Source organism: Mauremys mutica, chromosome 4 (assembly GCF_020497125.1).
Source record: "Mauremys mutica isolate MM-2020 ecotype Southern chromosome 4, ASM2049712v1, whole genome shotgun sequence".
Lineage (NCBI taxonomy): Eukaryota > Metazoa > Chordata > Testudines > Geoemydidae > Mauremys > Mauremys mutica.
Window position 1 is genome coordinate 126,773,817 of NC_059075.1, and position 21,224 is coordinate 126,795,040.

The 21,224-nt window shown below is 51.8% G+C and overlaps 3 long non-coding RNA genes across 3 annotated transcripts; 1 reads left to right on the forward strand and 2 right to left on the reverse strand.

Annotated features, from left to right (window-relative positions):
* Nucleotides 1-1,391: 1,391 nt before the first annotated feature.
* Nucleotides 1,392-3,001, reverse strand: LOC123368249. The gene is made up of 3 exons (XR_006578726.1): nt 2,941-3,001; nt 2,478-2,753; nt 1,392-1,685 (listed from the first exon to the last, which is right to left on the reverse strand). It is a non-coding gene; the product is annotated as an uncharacterized LOC123368249 (long non-coding RNA).
* A 730-nt stretch (nt 3,002-3,731) lies between these two features.
* On the forward strand, nt 3,732-14,879 carry LOC123368251. The gene is made up of 4 exons (XR_006578728.1): nt 3,732-3,787; nt 11,954-12,091; nt 14,019-14,076; nt 14,748-14,879. It is a non-coding gene; the product is annotated as an uncharacterized LOC123368251 (long non-coding RNA).
* On the reverse strand, nt 7,562-8,809 carry LOC123368250. The gene is made up of 4 exons (XR_006578727.1): nt 8,721-8,809; nt 8,235-8,541; nt 7,999-8,071; nt 7,562-7,609 (listed from the first exon to the last, which is right to left on the reverse strand). It is a non-coding gene; the product is annotated as an uncharacterized LOC123368250 (long non-coding RNA).
* Nucleotides 14,880-21,224: the final 6,345 nt, after the last annotated feature.

A 21,224-nucleotide genomic window follows, 5' to 3' on the forward strand; every position in this document is an offset into this window, starting at 1 on the left:
TAGTTATGGAAAAGTAGGTAGACACTAGACAGACGGATGTTTTTCTATTGGGATAGATAGACAGAGACATGGTTATCTTTGGGTTTAGATAGACAGAAGCACGTCATTAGATAGACACAGGAGAAAGGAAGGATGGTCCAGAGGTTATTGCACTCGACTAAGACTTGAGGGGTCTGAGTTTAAGTTCTGCCTCCACTGCAGGGATTTCAGTTCCTAGTTCCCATTGAAATCAGTGGGATTTATGTGGCCTAAATACCGTTAAAAAACCTTTGTTTTAGTCTCCCTTTGCCTCAGTTTGTCACTTGTAATATGGAGGTAAGAGAAGGAGTGTTATAAGCAAGAGACATGAAGTGATTCTTTTGCCCTAATCCGCGCTGATTAGGCCTCAACTGGGGTCTAGTGTCCAGTTCTGGGCACCACTTTTCAGGAAAGATGTGGACCAATTGCAGAGAGTCCAGATAAGAGCGACAAAAACGCGAGTGCCATGTCTCCGTGTGGCTCCCAGAGCAGCAGCACATCCCCTATCTGCCTTCTATTCATAGGGAAAGCAAGGAGGCTCCACACGCTGCCCGTGCCCCAAGCACCGCCTCTGCATCACCCATTGGCTGGGAATCACAGCCAATGGGAGCTTCAGAGGCAGTGCCTGCAGACAGGGCAGTTTGCCCACCCCTGGGCTAAGGGCACACAGTGTTTGCAGTTACATGGCCCATGATGCTAACCACCATCACTCCCTGGTTAAATCTTAACACAAGCCCCTTCGTGCTTCCTCCCATTCTGCCCCCCACACTTGGGAGGAGCTACCTGTAAACATCAGCAAAATGACCTCCTCATCCCAGGGACTGTTTGACTCTTTAATTATTCCCTGTCCAGCAGGCTTGCCATCTCCTTATGAACTTGCAGCCGCAATGGACCAGTTCTGTGGGATGCTTTGCGGGGTGCAGGTTGTGATTCCCCCAGTGTTCATCTTAGGCAATTTTTGTGAGTCAGGCCTGGCCTGCTTGATAATACCTGCCAGTGACTTTGCAGCACAGCCATGTCTTTTCAGTTACGGTAACCTCTTCACACACCTCAATGCTCTCGAGTGGGATATCCCTATGGCATGCAGGCCTCAGATCAGGAACAGGGGCTGTCTTACAATCCTCTGCACAGAATAGCATCTTGACAATGGCTTCACTATTGTGAAGCACTTTTAACCTGTTTATATGCACAGTCTGAGGTGCGTCCCTGCTGCGGGGCCTGTGTACATTGCAGGTAACAGCGTGACCCCTCCCTACCACCTCAGAAGGCCCCTCCCATCAGTTTTGCAATTTGTACTTTTCCACAAGGAATAACACCAGCAGCAGATCCCCTGCATCAAACGATCGCTCACAAGAAGAGCGGAACCCCCTTTATCACATCAAGTTGGGACCAGGGCCAGATTGGTTAACCAAAACGTCGGATGATCGGATGAATGGGAAAGTGCCAGACTGCAGCGCCATCTAGTGACCATAGGAGAGATTGCCCACTTCTGGACCTGTGCGCGGTGGTTGTTGGGTTAATACAGAGAACCGGATACTGGAGGGTCAGATAAATAGTGTTCCACTGCATTGTGATCATCCCATTCTTTCCGAGCTGCTTGGCTTCTAGTGAGGCTTTGCGTCACTATTCCAATCATGGATTTAGGGAAACCTAATTTAGGCTCCTCCCTGTGAAAGGGGAAGGAAAAGTGAAGTGTCAATGTTACCAGAATGAAATGGTTCCATTTTTTTGTTTCAAAAGGACATTTGGCTTCATAAGTTTATTTTATTTTGGATGAGATTGTGACTTTCATGGATTGTGCCACACAAGCAGACAAGTTAGAGAAAATATAAAATACTCTTGCTGGACGTTCCCAACGTCTCGCTAATTTGTTTCTTAGGAGCCAGAACAACAACACATAAGAACCCAAAAATCAGAGGGAGGGAACGCAGGCTACAACGGAGAGGCACAACTCACTGGGTACCTGCTGACTGGCTGCTGCTACGCCCCGATTGTGTGCTGCCCTAATGAGCTCCCTAGCATGCAAGCACGCCCAGGAACCCTGCCCAACATTTAAAGTCACAGTATTCAATTTTAACACAACCACAAATGCACCAGTGCATCAACATTTTCTGTTTAACGAGGTCTCTCCTTTTTTTGGAACCCTCGTTTCTAAACATGCCATGCAGGATTTGAATCAAATTTCAGCCACTAACTATCATGTGGGCGAAATCACCATTAATGTGTATTCTGGGTAGTTATGTTGTTGGCTTCTTTAGGAAATTTGGGGAAACAGGAGCACTGGGAAAGCCTGCCCCCCTCCACCCCCAAACACACCACACATTTGCTGCCCACTGGTGCTGCCTGAGCAGTAGCATTGTGACATCAGAGATAACCCACCACTCAGCACTTCCTCCCGCCGCTTCATTTTCATACTTGGGGAGAATGACTAGCACCCTGGCTGTCATGGCAACAGCTACCTTTGACAGCTGATTGCCCCCTTGTTACCAGAACATCATCACAGACAGGAAGTTTGTAATGAAACCGGGGCAGAGCTGGATAACCAGGACAGCCCCTGCTGTGCTCAGTGGGGTTTGTGCTGCGGTACGGTGCTGTGTTCCTTCGCAAAGGGCAGGTGTTTGCTACTGTCCTCAGTAAGGCCTAGATGAAAACAAGATGAAAAATTCCAGCTCTTTTTCTTGGATATTGTTTCTCTGCTTCTTGCACATTCAGGGTTACAGCTGAGAACTTTCACCCTGAAATTGCATAAAATGAGTTGTTTTAATACAGTTGAATTTCATTACTTTCAATACTCTGATCAGAACAGCCCTTAGTGGTAAAAGTGGGATTTTCACAAAGATAACCATAGCAATAAAATATAGACTGAACCAATGCATGAATAAGAGCTTCACAGTTTAACAGCTTATAGAGGTGCGGACTCACCCCCACGGCACCTCCTGCTGGTGATTTATGGGAATCAGCTCGTTCCAGCTCCGGAGCAGCCTTTGCAGGCCAGTGATCCGCCTGTCCCCTGGCCACTGTGCCCCTCCCTGGACCCGGTGCCCCTTTAGCTTAGGTGCTGCCCTGGCAGTAACCCCTTTCTCTCAGGGTCTACCCTGCCCAGGGAACCCACACCCACTGTCCCCACCTCACCTCAGTATACGGCTACTGCCAGTCATCATCTCACCCCCGTGCCCTGGGGCAGACTGCAGGATCAGCCATTCATCACTGGCAAGGAGGGTTTGGACCTGCTGCCTTAGCCTACCCCTGGGCTGCCCTCTGCAACTCCCAGAACCTCTTGGCCTTCTGCTCGGCCCTACTCCAGTCAGGTACTCTGTCTCTAGCTCCCTACAGCCAGGCCCATCTCCCACTACAAACAGAGAGAGACTGACCCTTCTGGCTTCCCTGGCCTTCTTATAAGGCCCCGTAGCTCAGTTTGGGGCGTGGCCCCAGCTGCAGCCACTTCCTCCAATCAGCCAGGGTTTTACCTTGCCCAGGCCCAGCCCTCTGCAGGGCTTTTCCAACCCTTTCCAGGCTGGAGGGAGGGGGGGTGTCACCCTGTCATAAACAGATAGTTAAGGGTTAAGGTCTCTTTTCCCTGGAAAGGGTTAACATGTAGTACCTGGTGACCACCTGACCAGAGGACCAATCAGAGATAAGATTTTTTCAAATCTCTGTGGAGGGAAGCTTTTGTCTGTGTTTTCTTTGTTTGTCTAGAGAACTGTTTTTGGATCTAACAGAAGACAGTCATGTCTCCAAGTTCTCCTGGAGTAGTTTCTACTAATTAATAGTGAGTATTAATTAGAAAGGCGAATTAGTCTTATGATTTGATTTCTACATTTGCAATTGTGTGTTTGCTAAAGGAAATGCTTTATTCCTGTTTGCTGATTTTGCTTTGACTGAGAAAGGGGGGAGGGGGAATTCTCTCCAGAGATTGATAAGGTTATCCCCTATGAGTGTCCAGCTTGGGCTCATAGAGATTCTGTACTTTCTTTTTGTTCTCTTAATAAATTCTTTTCTATTAAGGACTTGTTTGGTCTTTCCTTGGGTGGATTCTCAGGGAAAGAGAAGGGGGAGCTATCCCTCTGTAGTTAGATCCCGGTATCTCTCCTAGGAAAAGGGAGGAAGCAGGGGGAATGGTTTGTTTCTCCTGGGTGTAAGAACTCCATGGATTTGGGGCTCTTGGAATCCCCTAGGATTTTGGGGAAGGACTGTGTCTCAATCCACATTTCTTGATTGAGTGGTGGCAGCGAGAAGGAACCCCACCCTAAGGGTTAGGGTGGTGGCAGAATACATGTGGGTCCCCATCTTTGAACCCACAAGCTCAAAGTGGGGGTGAGATCCCATGACACACCCCATTACACAGCACAGAGAAATTAACAACAAAAACCCTTCATTTAACATTACTCACGTTTGCTTTCATCAATAAAATCATTAGGAAATACAAAGTCAAGGTTTTTAAACAGGATGGAAAGGTTACAAAGTGAAGCATTCTCAGATTAGCAAATGTCCAAAGAAGTGTTGCCCTGGCACCCTAAATTCAGTCCTCTTGTACATTTGCAGGACGATGCAGATTTTAATGACATGATCCCATAGGTTTTTTTTCCCCACTGGACCCCTTCCTTATTCAGTGCACAGGGTTTTCTGCTCTGGGGCTGGGTATTGAAGGAGTCTGTTGCCTGTAGGGTCCCTGCCTCATTTCTTGCAGAGTTAACGTTGCACAGGCAATGCTCATACTGGTATTTCCTAATGTTGCCCCAGAGTGCTTCACTTTGCAGCCTTTTAGTCCTCTGTGCATTTCCTAATGTTTATAGCTTGCTTTACTGAGGAGAACAGTCTTCATGACAAAGGGTTGGGGTTTTTTTTTGGGGTAATGTCTCCATTATTTATCTGGTCAGTGTCACTAGTGTGAGCTTTACAAGACAGAGAAAGTAAGGACACTCCCTGATACAAAGCCCCTATGATCTGAGGAAGACTGACACATACAAAGAAAGCAGGAGATGTAAGAACTAGGACTTTCTTTCTTTCTTCTGATGAATCATTTATTTATTATGAATTATTATTATGATTAAAGAAAGTGTGGTGGGTTGGGGAACTTGTGTGGTGAGGATGTTCTATGCAGAAGTTTCCATTGTTTGGCACATGCAGCTGATCTGAAGTGCCACGCAGTGCTAGGTTTTGGGTAGCAAGCACCCTCACAATGGCAAAGAGCCTTTTCATAACTCTGATGCAATCTTCTCCTGATGCTCATCATCTATGGTGGACTTGAACCTTAGGCTCATCTCAAGCTCTTAGCACCTATGGAATGCTCTCCGGTGATTTGCTGCCTTCTCATGGCATGCCCCATTTCTAGCCAGATTTTTCCAGTCCTTTGTTCCTGTAGAACTCAGTGTGGCTGGAACATTAGACTGGAAGAGTTTGCAACAAAAACAGTATGCAGCATTCTGGGTTTTTGAATACATAAGCCATGGCCGCTCCACTTTGTCACCATTGGGGATTTCACACCAGGAATGTATTGGATGGAAACTTCTATTTTCATTGTCTTTGGGGAACATGAAGTTTTTCACTTGCTGTGGCCCAGGCAGTACAAGGAAGTCCCTCTGGCTACTGCTCAAAGGGTCCACAGTCCTGGATCATCTAGATTTAAGGAACTAAACTCAGCAGCAGCTGTTTCTTGTGCCTCCACCACACACTTCTCTGATCTACACTTTTCTTCAGGAATGTGCATGGTTACATCCATTTGAGATGGAGATATGGATGCTGCAGTAGCTGCCAGGTCACCTGCACTCTGACTAACTGGAAGATCAGGCATCTCCTCAGCACTCACATCCTCACTGGGGCAGGAAGGCTCACCGTGAACATTTGTGTTTATGTATCTCAGCAGAGTGTCCTTCCTGCGTAGACAGAAAAGCTTCCTTTGCTTTCTTTCTTTTTCTGAATGCTGCCTCAGAGGGGCCTTTTCTTCTTTCACTCATGACTGCTGTTCTGTGCCAGCTAGAGTGGCAGGGGACAAATAAGCAGACGGGTAGCAGGGTCTGAATGAGGGACGATATCAGCGTCTTAAGGCCTACTCGGCTCCTACTACTTCAGTTGACTGCCTGTTCTCCTCAAGCGGGTTCAGGGAAGCAGCAGGAAATAGGAAGCTCCCCAAGAAGCTGGTGTTAGTCCAGACCCCTGGGGGTTCTCGAGAGGTACATAAGAGGCTCCGCCTCCTCTCTCTCCCTGAAGCTCCTGTTGCTTTCTGTTATTCCCTCTCCCCTTTTCTCCTGCATGCCTGTTATGTCTCTTGTGCCCCCCTTCTCCAGCACAGCACTCCACCATCTCTATGCATCTAGAGCAGAGAGAAAACATATGCACCAGCATCAGACAATTTTCTACACTCTGGGTCCTAGTGGTGGCCTGCCACAGTTTGGCACCTGCAACAGCCGCCTCAGTTCGCCTCATGGTAAGGCCAGCCCTGTCCTGTTGGCACAGAGAACCTAACTCCCATTGAGGTCAGCCAGGGAGGCTGGATGTGCACATTGCAGGAAATAGACTGTCAGGGCAGCATAATCCACTGAAAAACCTGCAACTTGCTAATTGCAACCCAGGCTCTCCCTGTGTGGCTCTTCGTCCTGCCTCTGTTGGCTGGAACATGAGCAGAGCTTTCTGAGACAGCTGCTGAGGCTGTGGCCAGCCAGCGAAGCGCGTTTCCCATCGTCTCTCTTCTGGCTGTGGATGTTCGACTGCAGCAGCCCCGCAGAGGTCCCAGCCTCGCTCTCTAATGTCCATTCTCCCCTTGCTTGCATGGCGCTTCATGGACCATGGAGTAGCCTCAGAAAAACATCCCAGCTGTGAACACAGGCACCAGCACCGATTCCCCAAGCCAAAGTCCCCTTTGCAATCCAGGGAACCAGCCTGGGTTGTCTGGAGCGCAGGGTGTGGCCCATGGTGACTGCAGACACTGTCCCTGCTGCACAGCGACTCCTGGGACCCCTCTAGCCCATCAGCACTCGGCTCTCCCGCATTCTGCTGAGCGGCTAAGATCTGGGGGAACAGAAACCCTTTGTTAGAGATGGAAAATCTCCTCCCAGGAACACTCTGTCAATGGCTGCCAGACGCCGTCCCTGTGAAACCCCAAATGTGCAGCCCCTCGAATTCCCACAGGGGAGATCTCAGCTCATTCACTTGTCACCCATGGCCGCAGTCTCTGACAGGGGGAATGTAGAGGTTTTTTTTGCCAATGGTCCCTTCAACAGCCCCCATAATGGGAGGAGGTTTGGCCTTGTGATGTGAGGCCTGGGTCTGAGAATCAGGGCTCCTGGGTTCTGGGGCTCTGGAATGGGGTGTGGTCTAGTGAGTGGAGCTGGATTTGTTGACAGTGAGTGAGAGGGGCTTGTGCTGAAGGACCCTGAGTCAATCCCCACCAATTCCTGTGATGTCTACATGTGGCCACGATTTTACTTAACTCTCAGTGTAGGTTATTTAGCCCATTCCTGGACACACGTGTTACATCTGCTGCTGGCCATCCCTGAGATGTAGGTCCTTCATCCACACAAGGACATGGCACATCAAGGTCAATCCAGCAGCTCTCATCCGGTCTTCACCTCCGCAATGGACGGTGAGCTCTAACCTGACCAGAGAAAGACAGGGTGGTGTTCTTCAGGGGAATATGCTGGTGCTCCTGCATCCCCTGCTCCACTTCACACCCCGACACGCTAAGGGTTTTCCAAAGATACCACTAATCTCCGATAAACAAAGCAGCTGAGATGAGGTCAGTGTGGGTGGATTTACTGAGCAGACTGGTTCTAATGAAAGAAGAGATTTCTCCCCTGCTCGAGGGAGATTCCCATAGGAAAAGTCTCTGATGGTGGGGGTGGGGGCAATGCAAACCCTCAGCCTTTTGAATGGCAGGAAATCAGGACTCGGGGAGTTAAGGGGTGTCTCTGTCCTGCTGGAGGGAGCAGACCTGGAGAGCAGGAAGAGCACTAGCGGCATTGTAGGAAAGCCAGTGACTTCTACCTGTGAAGGTGGCTGAAGCTTCTGGCAGACATTAGAGTCCCGGATCCGTACACCTCCTTTGGGGATCCTTTTCCTAGGAATAAAATAAGGACACCACACAGAGATTGACATTTGAATCCCTGGGAAAAGGGATGATCTCAGCCAGGCTACGTACCAGGAACCCGATTTTTGTCCCAAGAGCCACAATTACCCAGAGGAGGTTTTCTTCCCCATTTGCTTTCAGGTTATTTACTCACAGTATTCATTTGTTTGCTTTGCCGGGTCTGCACTCTCTGCAGCTGTTCATTGGTTTTAGTAACAATCTTTCAGTTTTTGATTCGCTTTCCTCTTCTTACAGTGTAGCATTCTGCTTAGCACTTTTTAAAAAAAAATGAATTCAAACCAAAATCCTGATCCTATATGGAAGAGGAAGGTTTCTGAGAATTTGGCTGCAGAACTTTAGTGTCTGCATATTTCATTCCCTATTATTTATTCAGGTGCAGGTCTGATGCCATCTGCACCCCCAAGAACGCCCATATGATGCACGGGGGGCCCTTAGAATACCTGTTAAAAGAGAAGACGAGAGTAGATTAAAAGGTGGGGAAATCAACCAATCCATCAGCATGTCTCTGCATCATTGAAGCACCAGGCATGGGAGTGAAACAGGTTAAAAATCCCCATGGTTCTTTCCCACTAGACAGATGTCCAAAAAGAAAAAGGCTTTCAGCCAGTTATTTCCTTACACTCTGACGGGGTGAAATACAGCCCTGTGTAGACAGCCAGGGCAAGATCTGTGCATCACAGCGGGGTTAAGTGGCACTTCACTGCCCAGGTGCTTGAAGACTTCGGTGGCACAGTTTCCTCCTGGATTGGAACAGCCGGCTGGAATCCTGTGAGGTACAGAGCAGAGAGAGGTTAGGGCCACAACGTTCACCTCAGAGGCTGAGCGTCTACAGACTTTTGGGATGTTCCCATCTGAGGAGGAGGATTTTGGCCAATCCCAGCTCAGAGCTTTCAGTCACTTCAACCAGTGATTCTCTGGCACAGTTGATCTAAAACAGCTGAACTTTTCAGGGCTTGACCCCATCTGCGACCCCCCGCCTCGCACCTCGCATTGCCCTCTAACAGCCCTGTCCCTTCTCTCGATCCCTGCCAAGCCCAAATACAGAGCATAGCCCACACTCCTCCTCTCTTAGACCCTCTCCTCACACGACCCTCCCCTACCTTTGAGAGGCTGATCCCGGTGCCCTTTACCCAGCACCTGGAGAAATCATGGCTCCTCAGGACAACCTGGAAGTGGCTGGTTCCAACCTCTATGTGGGGTGCGTGGTTTTCCGTCTAAGCATCACTGAGAGCCAGCACGTCTCAATTTCACAGGATGAGTGAAGTCTAGGAAGCACTGCACTTCTTGAGGACTTCCAACTTTGCCCCATTTATGAATGGCTTCCACCTTATTTGCATCAATGGTAACATCTTCTGGGGCGAGGATGTACCCCCAAAACTCTGTGTAGAGTTGGCTGGAGGTTCCGCTTTTCCAATTCTGTGTTGAGACCATGCTGCTGAAACCTCTCCAGGTTCGGATGTGCTGCGCGTGCTGCTCTGGGTTCTCCAAAAAGAGACGTATGTCACCCCCAATAGATGACACTGTCCCCAAATATATCACTGATGAAGTGTTTCAAGGTCAGGGGACTGTTAGTTAGCTCAAATAGCATATCAGACAGTTAAAACGTCCATAGTGTGTTTTGAAATCTGTCTTCCATTTGTTCCTTGCCCAAACGAGGGTTAGATTGGAAATCCTTGCAGATGAAGGTTGATGCAGGGCCGCCCAGAGGGGGGGGCAAAGGGGGCAATTTGCCCCGGGCCCCGGGCTCCGCAGGGGCCCCCAAGAGAAGAGCGGAGGCTCCCGCCTCCGCCCCTCTCCTGGAGCCTCGGCGCATCAAGCGCCGAGACTCCAGCCGAGCCCCTGAGCCCCGCCCCGATCCGAGCCGCGTGGTGAGGGGGCGGGGCTGGGAGCTCCAATGGGGCCTGAGCCCCGTCCCGCTCAGAGCGCCGTGGGGAGGGGGCGGGGCAGCTGCCTCCGCTCGGCGTGGAGCTCACAGCCCCGCCCCCTCACCACGCGGCTCTGAGCGGGACGGAGCTCAGGCCCTGCCGGCGACGCGCTCGGTAAGAGGCCGAGGCCGGGGCCGGGGAGAAGCCGGGGCCGGGGGGAGGAGAGGCCGAGGCCGGGGCCAGGCGGGGGGGGGAGAAGCGGCGGCCGGGGCCAGGCGGGGGGGGGGAGAAGCGGCGGCCGGGGCCGGGCGCGGGGGGGAGAAGCGGGGGCCGGGGCCGGGGCCGGGCGGGGGGGGGGAGAAGCGGGACCCGGGGCCGGGCGGGGGGGGGAGAAGCGGGACCCGCCACCGTCGAAGCGCAGCCCGGTCTTCGGCGGCAGGGGGCCCCTTCTGTTCCGGGACCCACCCCCGCCCCCGCCACCGAATTACCGCCGAAGACCGGGCGGCGGGTCCCGCTTCGGCGGTAATTCGGCGGCGGGGGGCTCCCGCCGCGGGTCTTTGGGGCACTTTGGCGGCGGGTCCCGGAACGGAAGGGCCCCCCGCCGCCGAAGACCCCGGGCCCCCGGAATCCTCTGGGTGGCCCTGGGTTGATGAAACCCTTTGCAGATTTCCTGTGAGCCAACAATTGTGGGATTCACAGCAGTGGGTAATGGTTTCAAATGATCACTTTGTTCAGGAGCTGATAGTCTAATGAGAGGCGTAGCAGAGTCCCACATTTCTTCTTCCCCAAAAGAGCCTGCTCTTAGGACTGGTTTTCATGACTTCTATGCAGGGAGATCCACTAATTCTGGTCCCAACAATGCGTAAGTACAGGGAAAAGCAACTTTCAGCCAAGGTGGTAGGTCAATAGGGCAGTCATAGTCCCGGTGCAGAGGTAATGAGTCCACATTTCTTTCTAAGGTATCCATGTAATCTTGGTATTTATCAGGAAGGCCACCATCAATCAAACCCTAACCCCTCCCCTTGACCCTCCCAAGCCCTACCCATTGACCCCTTAGTCTCTCCCACCTGTCACCGGAAGTCCTGCCGCATGGGGGGGTTTTAACTCCGGGGTCAAGGTGGCTACGTGACTGGAAGTAAGGTGTGTCATGTGACCCCTCTAAGAACTCCTCCCACCACTCTCTACCAATCAGGATGGGTTTCATCCCAGAAGGACCACCCTGAGAGGAGATTTGACCAATCAGGGTGAGTTCCGAGGTGGGGTGACCCGTCCAGAAGTGGGTCGTGTGACCCCTCTAAGAACTCCTCCTACCGCCATCTACCAATTAGGATGGGTTTGACCCGATAGGACTGCCCTAAGAGGAGATTTTGACCAATCAGGGAGAATTCTGGGGCAGGGTGACCCATCCGGAAGTGCGCCGTATGAACCCTCTAAGAACTCCTCCCAAGGACCTCTGCCAATCAGAGTGCAGCACTATTACCCCATAAGTCCCAGCACCAGACAGACAGGCCATCTCTTACCAAGGACACATGTTTTAGAAATTGTGGAAAGGCTGCTGAGAGGAAACATGGACTCCTTCACCACCCTCGTTAGAACTTCAGACTCTGTCTTAGCCCCGAGGGTCTTTGATCATCCGCGGAGAAAGCACTACATCAGCGACAGTCCCGAGGAGGAGGAGGGAGCGACTGAGGGGAGCCCTTTGGCCCAGCCATAGATGGATAAACTGGAACCAAAACCCAAAACCCAACTGCTTGTGAGACACCCCAATGAGCACGGTGGCCTCTCTTTGTCCACCCCCTTAGAGGTGGAATGTGATTGAGGCTCGGGGAGTCACCAGTGGACAAGGTGAACGGAAAAGACATCACACACGTAAATGAATGATTAAGAAGCAATCGCTTCTTAATGAGTAAGGAACTGGGGGTTGTGTAAATCTAAAAACAAGCAGTGGGGTGCTTACACTCTTTCTGTTCTGAAAATCTCTCAACAGCTCGACAATGCCTTTCTAGACGGCCTGGAAGCCCTGGACAGCGTTTCATCAAGCAGGGAAGATGAACCAGGCCCACCTTGGTTTTGCTCAATGCCGATACAAATTGTTGAAGAGGACTCTGAGGATGATGGCCATGAGGTATTTCGTGAGTGTAAAAAAGTCATGCGGACTATTGTACGCGTTGCTGTTTATGCTGCCCATAAGCACTGCCTTAGGGAAAAGCTTTGTGGAGATTGCAAGGGCCGTGTAATAGATGCGCCAGCCCAACAGCCCCATGACTGGGTGACTTGGACTTCAGTGGATATCAACTGCAAGCTCCGGGGCCTATGTGCTGAGCTGGGTTTGGAAAGCTGATTAAACGCCGTTATTGCCAGAGGTTCTGCTGTGCAATGTCTGTGCCTAAGCCAAGAACAGTCAGCACAAGGGGGGACCTTGATCAATGCTGTGCAGTTCAGTGGCGCCCCTGAACGTGTTTGAAAGAAAATAACCTGCTTACAGCTGGAGTGGAAAAATTGCAGGCATCTGCAGGTTCATCTTCTTTAAAACACAGTCAGTGTCTCCACTCACTTGCACAGCATTTCTGCAGTTAAGCCAATCATGTGAACAAGGATGTGTGTATCACTAATTGTGTTTTTTTGCTATAAAACCTGTTGACAAATCTGTATTCAGGGGGACGCCAGTTCGCTGGTTCCCCCCCCCCCCCGCATGCTCGTAATAAAGGGGCCTCGGGTGATTATGATCCAAACACAACACGGGGTCATTTTTCCACGACACGGCGTGATATTGGCCATCTAGTCTGCACAAAAAGTTACAGATCCCTGCTTAAGGAAAAGACTATTTGTAAGGAATCTAAAAGGATTCAGTTAGAGAAGGGTGAGGGGACAAACACACGATAGAAAACTTGGTAACTGTAAATTAAAAAAAAACCTATTGAAAAGGGCTTTGTGACTATCTGTGTTTCTGTTCGAAGGCCTTTGGCCCTTAAATGAGCTAAAAGTTTTAATGAAGCATCTTGGTTTGGTTTCAAGGAGCTGTATGTCTTTTAAAAATCAATTGTTTGCGAGAACCTAGCGCTTGTGGGTTTTGTGTGTCAAAGTGACCCATTTACAGCAAAAAGCTGAAATGTATTTTGTGGGTGGGGGGAAAAAATCCTAAGAAATGTGCTTACAATAAAACAAACAGGTTGTTCAGTCCTGTGTTTGAGTACAATAGAGTTGACTTACCCTGTTGAACTGAGTGGGTTTAACCCCCCCCACCTCCCTTACTGAATAGCCAGGGTGACTGCGATTACTTACCCTTGTTCCCATAGGGTTAAATTTGATGGGGGTGGGTGGGGGTGGATGGTGAGTTCTGATTAATATGAAATGAAATAAAACCTCAGGAATTCGCAGATGCTATTGGACAGTTTAAATATAACTGCCGGAGTTGGCAGAACTCAATTGGACAGTTTCAATATGACCCCAGGAGCTGGTGGAACACTATTGGACAGATTAAATATGGCCCTGGAGTTGGTCGAATGCTCTGGATCATTCTTTCTAGAAAACACCCCCACCCCAAACTTTAAGCACGAAAGAAACGTGTTTAAAAAAAACCCTGAAGCCCCAAGACATTCACTGACATCTGCAAAGGGCCCCCCGCTTGGAAATGGGGACTGTTCAATACTGTAAGAAGGCCCCACAGAAACATTTATTTTAACTTACAGAAAAAAAGAAAAAAGAAAAAAAAAAAGCCCTGTTGTGCAGACAGCTTGGTTCCCCCACCCCAGATCACCACAGGGGGTGCTGCGGGATGGGTGCCTAAAGTCCTTAAGGATCTATTAGTTCAGAGCTGTGGGGATTACATTAACCTGCAAGCTACTGTGCTGAAGTCTGTTTGAACAATGGGCTAAGATGGTATAAAAACCTCAGGTCTGTTGGAGACTGTCCTTTTCAACAGAAACTTTCTTGAAAGGCTGCTGGACGGCAGAAAGAGGCTTGCTGGCTTGAACTCTGAAACTATACATTGTATAATGCCACTCTTTGCCCAGGCTGTCTTAGGAAAATCATGGTGCCTATCTTTATTGCAGCGTGATCTGCTGAGCATGGAAGCAGTAACGTTAAGCTGCAGTTCACCACCAGGCCAAGGTAAAAACCATTTTAACTATAATTGTGCTTAATACTGTTTTAAAAAACTTTAAGTATTGCACAGTTTGTATAGGGATTTGGTGGTAATAGTAAATAACATTTTTGCTTGTTCTTTAACCTAAAGGCCCAAACACACATTGGGGGAACAGAACAAGCATGTGCCTGCAACACATGATCCCTTAGTGAAAGGGAACTTTTTTGCAACTGGCTTTTAAATGCGTGGGGGGGGTGGGGGTTATTGAAAAGTGTATGGAGGCAAACTTGGTTTGGTGTGTTTCTAAAGCTGCTGATTTGTGTGTGAGAGGGGTCTGGGCAAGGCATAGGTGTAGGGTTTTAAAAGTACTTGGTTTGTTTCGAACCAACAGGGTTTTTTCCTGTGCAAAATGTGGTTTAAAATGGATTTTAAAAGCAGTTTGGTTTTTATTCTGCAAAATGCGATGTATTTTAAAAAAATGTTTTTGAGGTGTTTGTTGTTGTTTGTTTGTTGTTTTTTGGTTTATGTTTTAAGTGGTAGAAATAAACTCAAAACCTGTGTTTCTCGTACAGCCTGAACTGGATGATTTGTTTTAAAGCTGTGACTTTTTAAAAAGAAAAACACCCTAATGAATATTTAGTTTTTAAGTTTACAAGACGGTTTCATGTGTTTTATAATAATGCTGTTTGCTCCACAGTATGGTGAAAACATGAGAGAGCCTTAGAGCAGAGGGAAAACAAGCTCAGAAGAAAAAGGAACGAGACAGCTGAAAGGGAAAATTCACCAGCATCAGTGACTGATGGATGGAAGAAGCCCAGTAAATATATTTTGCTTATTGGTTGGGTTGTTCTGTGAGGTTTTGTATTTGAAGTGAATACATAGGTGTGGGTGAGAAAGATGGTAAAGTTCAGTTTTGTAAAACGGTTCCCCCCACCCCCCATAGGCATGGGCAACTTTTCTGACAATGCTTAGTCCACGCTACAAGGACACCTCCTCCAGAACCGCCAAAGAACCGGGAATCTGCTTTGAGACTTTTAACAACGCAAAACAGCACAAGAATGCAGATGAAGCATCCGGGCAATCCAAACCTCATATCCATCAAACCCAAGGGCAAAACAAGACTCTGGTAAACAACAACTACAACTCCAGTTCCTTAGCGGCCACTGCCACAGCAAACCCTGAGATAACACCCACATTCACAAATCCGGAGCATGCGCTCGAGGGGCTCTGAACGTGCGCAGAACCACACACATTCACAAACCCGGAGCATGCGCTCGAGGGGCTCTGAACGTGCGCAGAACCACACACATTCACAAACCCGGAGCATGCGCTCTAGGGGTTGTGAATAAAACACCAAGGACTGACAAACCATTCTCCCAAAACCATAAGCTCGTCACCGCTCCCCTATAGTCTAGTATTTGGGAGCAGTTTGATGGTTCATTCAGAAAACTGATGGACGCTGTGTTCTCGGGGGGGGGGGGGGGCAAAAGCACGGCATTCTAAAGAGAGTTGGGAAAAATCTGACGCTTCGCTCAGAACACTGGCGACCTCTGTATCCTCAGGGAGCCTAACGACCGCCCGCAACTCACTTACTGGATGCTGAAACGAGGCTGTTCTTCAAAGAACCGACTGAGCCGAATACTAAAAGGCTAAACCTTACAGCGCCAAACTTCAAAGGTGCCTAATGTACGTGAAGCCGAGCGATGCGGAGAAAGTGAAAATCAGTCTGTTTCTACCAGAACAGAGACTGAATGTAACTGCAACCCCCCAGAAACACCAAAGAGCTCAGAGTCTGTTGCTCAGCAGGTGCTGGATAACGTGAAGAAGCGTTCTAAGAAAAATGCATTCGTATTGCTAAAGAAGCTGGACCAAGCTACAAATCTCTCTTCATGGAACGATAAAGGGGCTTTTGTGTTCAAAGGCTCTGTGGTTAATGGTTCTAACATGCTCGACTTAGTCCGGGCCGTGACCCAGACGCGCTCTGTTCCTAGCAGACATGGACCTTAAAGATGGGATGTGTTTATGAATGTCATGGCGGAACGCAACGTACCACCTTCCGTCATGGGCACTGCGGCCAAGAGAGCTCTATGGAACGTCTCACGACCTCGACCGTCACTTAATCCAGAGGTGAAAGTAAGCCGGTACGGGCCAGTACGGAGTACCAGCCAGAGCCAGTATGCCGTGCCAGACCGCACCGTCTTCCTCAGCGGGGATTTAAAGGGCTCATAGCTCTGGCAGCTGTAGGGAGCCCAGAGCCCTTTAAATTCCCCTCGCAGCTCCAGCAGCTGGGTTGGGGCTGGGATTTAAAGGACTCACAGCAGGGGTGAAAGTAACTTCCAGGACTTACCGGTACTGCCGGAATCCTGAGGGGACGTGGCCTCAACCAGAAGAGGCGGGGCCTCAAGATTTAAAGGTCCTGGGGCATCGGCTGTGTCTGGGAGCCCCAGGGCCTTTAAATCAACCATGGGCTCAGGGGCAAATTAAAGGGCCCAGGGCTCAGGCCGGCGCGGAGCCCCGAGCCCTTTAAATCCCCCCCGCAGCTCCGGCAGCCGGATTCGTGTGTGGATTTAAAGGGCCCGGAGCTCCCACGGCTGCGGGAAGCACCGAGCCCTTTAAATCTGGCCCCAGCCCGGCTGCCAGAGCTGTGGGGGAAAATTAAAGGGCTCTGGGCTCCCTGCAAACACCAGAGCGGTCTGGCACGGCATATTGGCTCTTCCTGGTACGCCGTACTGGACCGTAATGGCTTATTTTCATCTCTGCTTCAGAGATCCCACGGCTGTGGGGAGCCCAGAGCCCTTTAAATACCCCCTGCAGCTCCGGAAGCCAGGCTGGGGCTGCGAATTAAAAGGCTCAGAGCTCCCGCGGCTACAGGGAGCCAGAGCATTGCCGGGCTGTGGCCGAGATTTGAAGGGCCCGGAGCTTCTTCCGCTACGGGGAGCACCAAGTTCTTTCATTCCCAGCCCCAGCCTGGTTGCTGGAGCTGCGGTGGGAGGGGAGGACGGATTTAAAGGGCTCTGGGCTCCCCGCAGCCGCTGGAGCTCTTAGCCCTTTAAATCCCCGCCAAGGAAGCCAGTGCGGTCCAGCACAGCGTACTGGCTCTTGCCGCTACGCCGTACTGGCCCGTACCGGCTTACTTTCATCTCTGGCTCAGAACTCCTACGGCTGCGGAGAGCCCAGAGCCCAGAGCCCTTTAAATTCCCCCCGCAGCTCCAGGAGCTGGGCTGGGGCCGGGAATTAAAGGGCTCAGAGCTCCGGTGGTTGCTGGGAACCCAGAGCCCATTAAATCTCCTCCCTCCTCCCCCCGCAGCTCCAGCAGCTGGGCTGGGGCCAGGATTTAAAGGGCTCAGCGCTCCCCGTGGCTGCGTAGATCCCAGAGCCCTTTAATTCCCCCACCCCACCCCGCAGCTCCAGCACCCAGGCTGGGGCAGGGAATTATAGGGCTGAGAGCTCTCCGCAGCGGCAGGAGCTCCGGGCCCTTTAAATCCTGGCTCCAGCTGGGTAAGGCTCAGGCTCCCCACAGCCATGGGAGCTCTCGGCCCTTTAAATCCACACTCGAACCCGGCTGCCAGAGCTGCGGGGGGAATTTAAAGGCCCTGGGGCTCCCAGCCACAGCTGATGCTCCAGGACCTTTAAATCTTGAGAGGCCCCGCCTCTTCTGGTTGAGGCCACGCCCCCTCAGGACTCCGGTAGTACCGGTAAGTCCTGGAAGTTACTTTCACCCATGACTTAATCATTCCTTTACCTGTGTACACCTTGTGCGCCGGTGACTCCCCCGAGCCGCAATCACATTCCACCTCTAAGGGGGTGGACAAAGAGAGGCCACCATGCTCATGGGGGTGTCTCACAAGCAGTTGGGTTTTGGGTTCGGGTTCCAGCGTATCCATCAACGGCTGAGCCGAAGGGCTCCCCTCGGTCACTCCCTCCTCCTCCTCGGCACTGTCGCTGATGTAGCGCTTTCTCAGCGGATGGTCAAAGACCCTCGGGACGAAGACAGAGTCTGAAGTTCTCACAGGAGTGGTGAAGGAGTCCAGGTTTCCTCTCAGCAGCCTTCCCATGATTTCTAAACCATGTGTCCTTGGTAAGAGATGGCCTCGTCCGTCCAGCACTGGGACTTATGAGGCGATGGTGCTACACTCTGATTGGCAGAGGGCCCTGGGAGGAGTTCTTAGTGGGGTCAAACAGCCCACTCCTGGACGGGTCACCCTGCCCCAGAACTCACCCTGATTGGTCAGAATCTCCTCTTGGGGTGGTCCTGTCAGGACAAAACCGATCCTAATTGGTCGAGGGCAGTGAGAGGAGTTCTTAGAGGGGTCACATGACACACCTGGCTTCCAGTCATGTGGCCGCCTTGACCATGAAGAAATACCCCCATGGGGCGGGACTTCTGGAGACAGGTGGGAGGGACTAAGGGGTCATGGGGCGGGGTTAGGGTTTGATTAATGGTGGGGCCTTTCTACTGCTGCTGGGTGTTGAGTATGTCCAGGCAGAACTGGAGCCAGTGTCCATGTCCAGGCCACAGGTCGAAGCCGGGTGGTCAGAAGTCCAAGCCAAAGTTCGTATCTACGCAAAGGTCAAATCCATGTAGTCGAAATCGGAGGGGTTGGGGAAGATTAGGAGGAGGAGGAGGAGGCAGGGCTGGAGTGGGTGGGTGGAGGGCCTGGAGCGAGACTAGAGAAAGGCAAGGAGAATACTGAGCTGGGGTTCAGAACCCAAATCTGGAGCCAAGAAGGGTCACGCCAAAGTCATAGCCAGAGACCGGTGTCAGGAGTCCAGCCAGAGTCAACAGCGAGAAACCGGTGGGCAGGGCAGGGCAGGGGGTACATGCAGGCGGGAATGAGGATGACTTACTGGAGCCCTGGAGACCCCTCATCTGGGGACTCCCTTCCTAGCAATAACAGAAGGACAGCGGGATGACAAAGATGTCTCTGAGCCTGGGGACCAAGCCAAGGGGAGCTCCCATCCAGGCTGTGTGCCAGGACCCCGTCACCCTCCCTGTTCATTTCACACTCACAGACCCCCTAGCCGGAGGGGAGAATAAAGGGCAGAAGCGAAGGTGCCCCTGGGAGAAAGGCTCTAGGCCGGGACCCAGTCCACTTCCCAGATCTACACCCAGGATTGTGTGACCAGGCACACAGCCCTTCCTCTGCGTCTCAGTTCCCACCTGCCAGACGGGGAGGCTCCTCCCCTACCCCAGGGTGTTCGGGGGGAATTTCATTCCTGGCTGGGAAGGGTTCAGATACCAGGTGGGTGGATTGGGCCCCAGGTGGGGGATGGTCGGACATTCGCTGCATCAGGGGTGACAGGGGCCATGGGAGGGTCTGAGCAGTGACAATGGGGGAGGGGCTCCATGTCAGGCCACCCCTCCCAGACTGCAATGGCTATTGAGCACAACCCCTGGCTCTGCGGATGCTCTCACTTCTGGGCCAGCCCCACAGCCTGATTCTTCCCAACAAGTATCTGGCCTGGCCCCAGCACCAGGGGTCAGGGTGGGGCAGGGTGTTCAGAGCGAGGTGCTCGGCCTTGGTTTCTCTCAGTGCTGCGGGCTCTATGACCGCTCCCCCCCAGCCCTTCTCCCCAGGCACAGTGAGACAGAGCAGTACCTGTGGCAGGGGGTGGGAGCTGGTCATGCGAAGACGGGGGGGGTCTTCAATGCTGCCCCACGGAGCACAGCCCCTGCAGGGCGTCGGGCACCTGGCCCAAGACCCGGATATTAAATAGCTGGACCGATATGTTGGCTGTAATGTCTCCCTGTTGCAAGGGAACAAGGCTCAATCAGAGACTCCGACACCCATGAGAACGAAGGGTATTAACGGCACCGGGAGCCAGCAACATTTCCTCCCCATGTCTGAGGGACGGATTCCCCCACCCAACCCCCGAGACGAAATCTTCTCTCTTCTCTAGTGACTTCCATCCCCTCTCCCACCATTGTGGAATGAACTCCTGTCCCCACTCCTCTCAGTCCCCCAGCGAGAACGGCCCTCCCAACCCAGCGGGAATCCAGCTCCGCTCCCCAGAGTCCCCTCAGCCACCCTCGTCCCCTCCAGCCGGGGGATGGGAGGCTTTGGGCAGAAGTGCCGGGGGGGTTTAGCCTTCCGCTTTCAGTGCCTGTTTCCTTCTGGGTGCACACTGGCCAGGCTCCTCGTGGCATCCGCGGCCCAATGGAATCGCAGGGTCCATGCCAGGCGGGTTAGTACCAGAAGGGGGATTTGTTTCAGCCATCACAGTAATCATGTGACCCTTACACTCATTGTGCTCTGGGAGTGGGTGCCTGTTCATGGGGGTGTCTAATACTGAGAACCCCCCCCACCCACTAAAGTCAGGATCTGGCCCTGGCTACCCGACTGGTGACAGCCTACAAGCTTTGTGTCCATCTCCTGTGGTGCCTGCTACTGCCCCTGCCCTCATGATGGGCTCTTTTCCTCCATGTGTCTCAAGAGCTCCGTTCCTGTCCCCTCACGAGCTGGCTGCCCCGTACTGGGTGGGCTGATTTCCCTGGGCTGGGGGACAGAGCCGGGCTATGAGATAAAGCAGCCAATTTCCTTGGCACTTTCACACTCATCTCCCTAATTCAGAGAGAGGGGGAGAGAAAGAGTCATCATCTAAGCTGGGGTTGGTCTCAGAGGAGGGGGCTTCTTTCTGTAGGGTCCCATTGCCCAGCAGAGGGAGTCTCAAAGGAGGGACCTTGTTTCTATTGGGGTTCCTCTTTCCCGCTACAATGGGTCTAAGCAGAGAGGCCTTAGTTCTAGAGGCGTCCCAATGGCCAGCTGGAGCTAGTCTCCCAGAGGCTCGTTTCCATGGGGTCCCATTGCCCAGCTGGGTTTCTTACCCCTCTTCTGAAGCAGGAGCCAGTAAAGCCAGTATATCCTACCCCTGTCATGCCGACTGATGTCACTGGCTGGGTGGGATACCCAGAGACCCAGCTGCAGCACGAATTCACCTGCCTTGGAGAAGGTGGAGGAGGTCTGGTGGAAGGAGAAGGAGAGGGGAATCCATCACCATTCTCCCTTCAGCTCCCCAGCGCCCCTGGACCTGAGCTCTGCTCCCACCCCTCTGTAGGAGGCGCTGGGGGAGAGGAGCGAGAGCCCTTTTCCTCTCTTCCCCCCAGGGAGCTCGGAGCAAAGGGAGCAGGGCAAGGGCCCTCGCTGAGCAGTCGCTGCCTCACTGCTCCAGAATA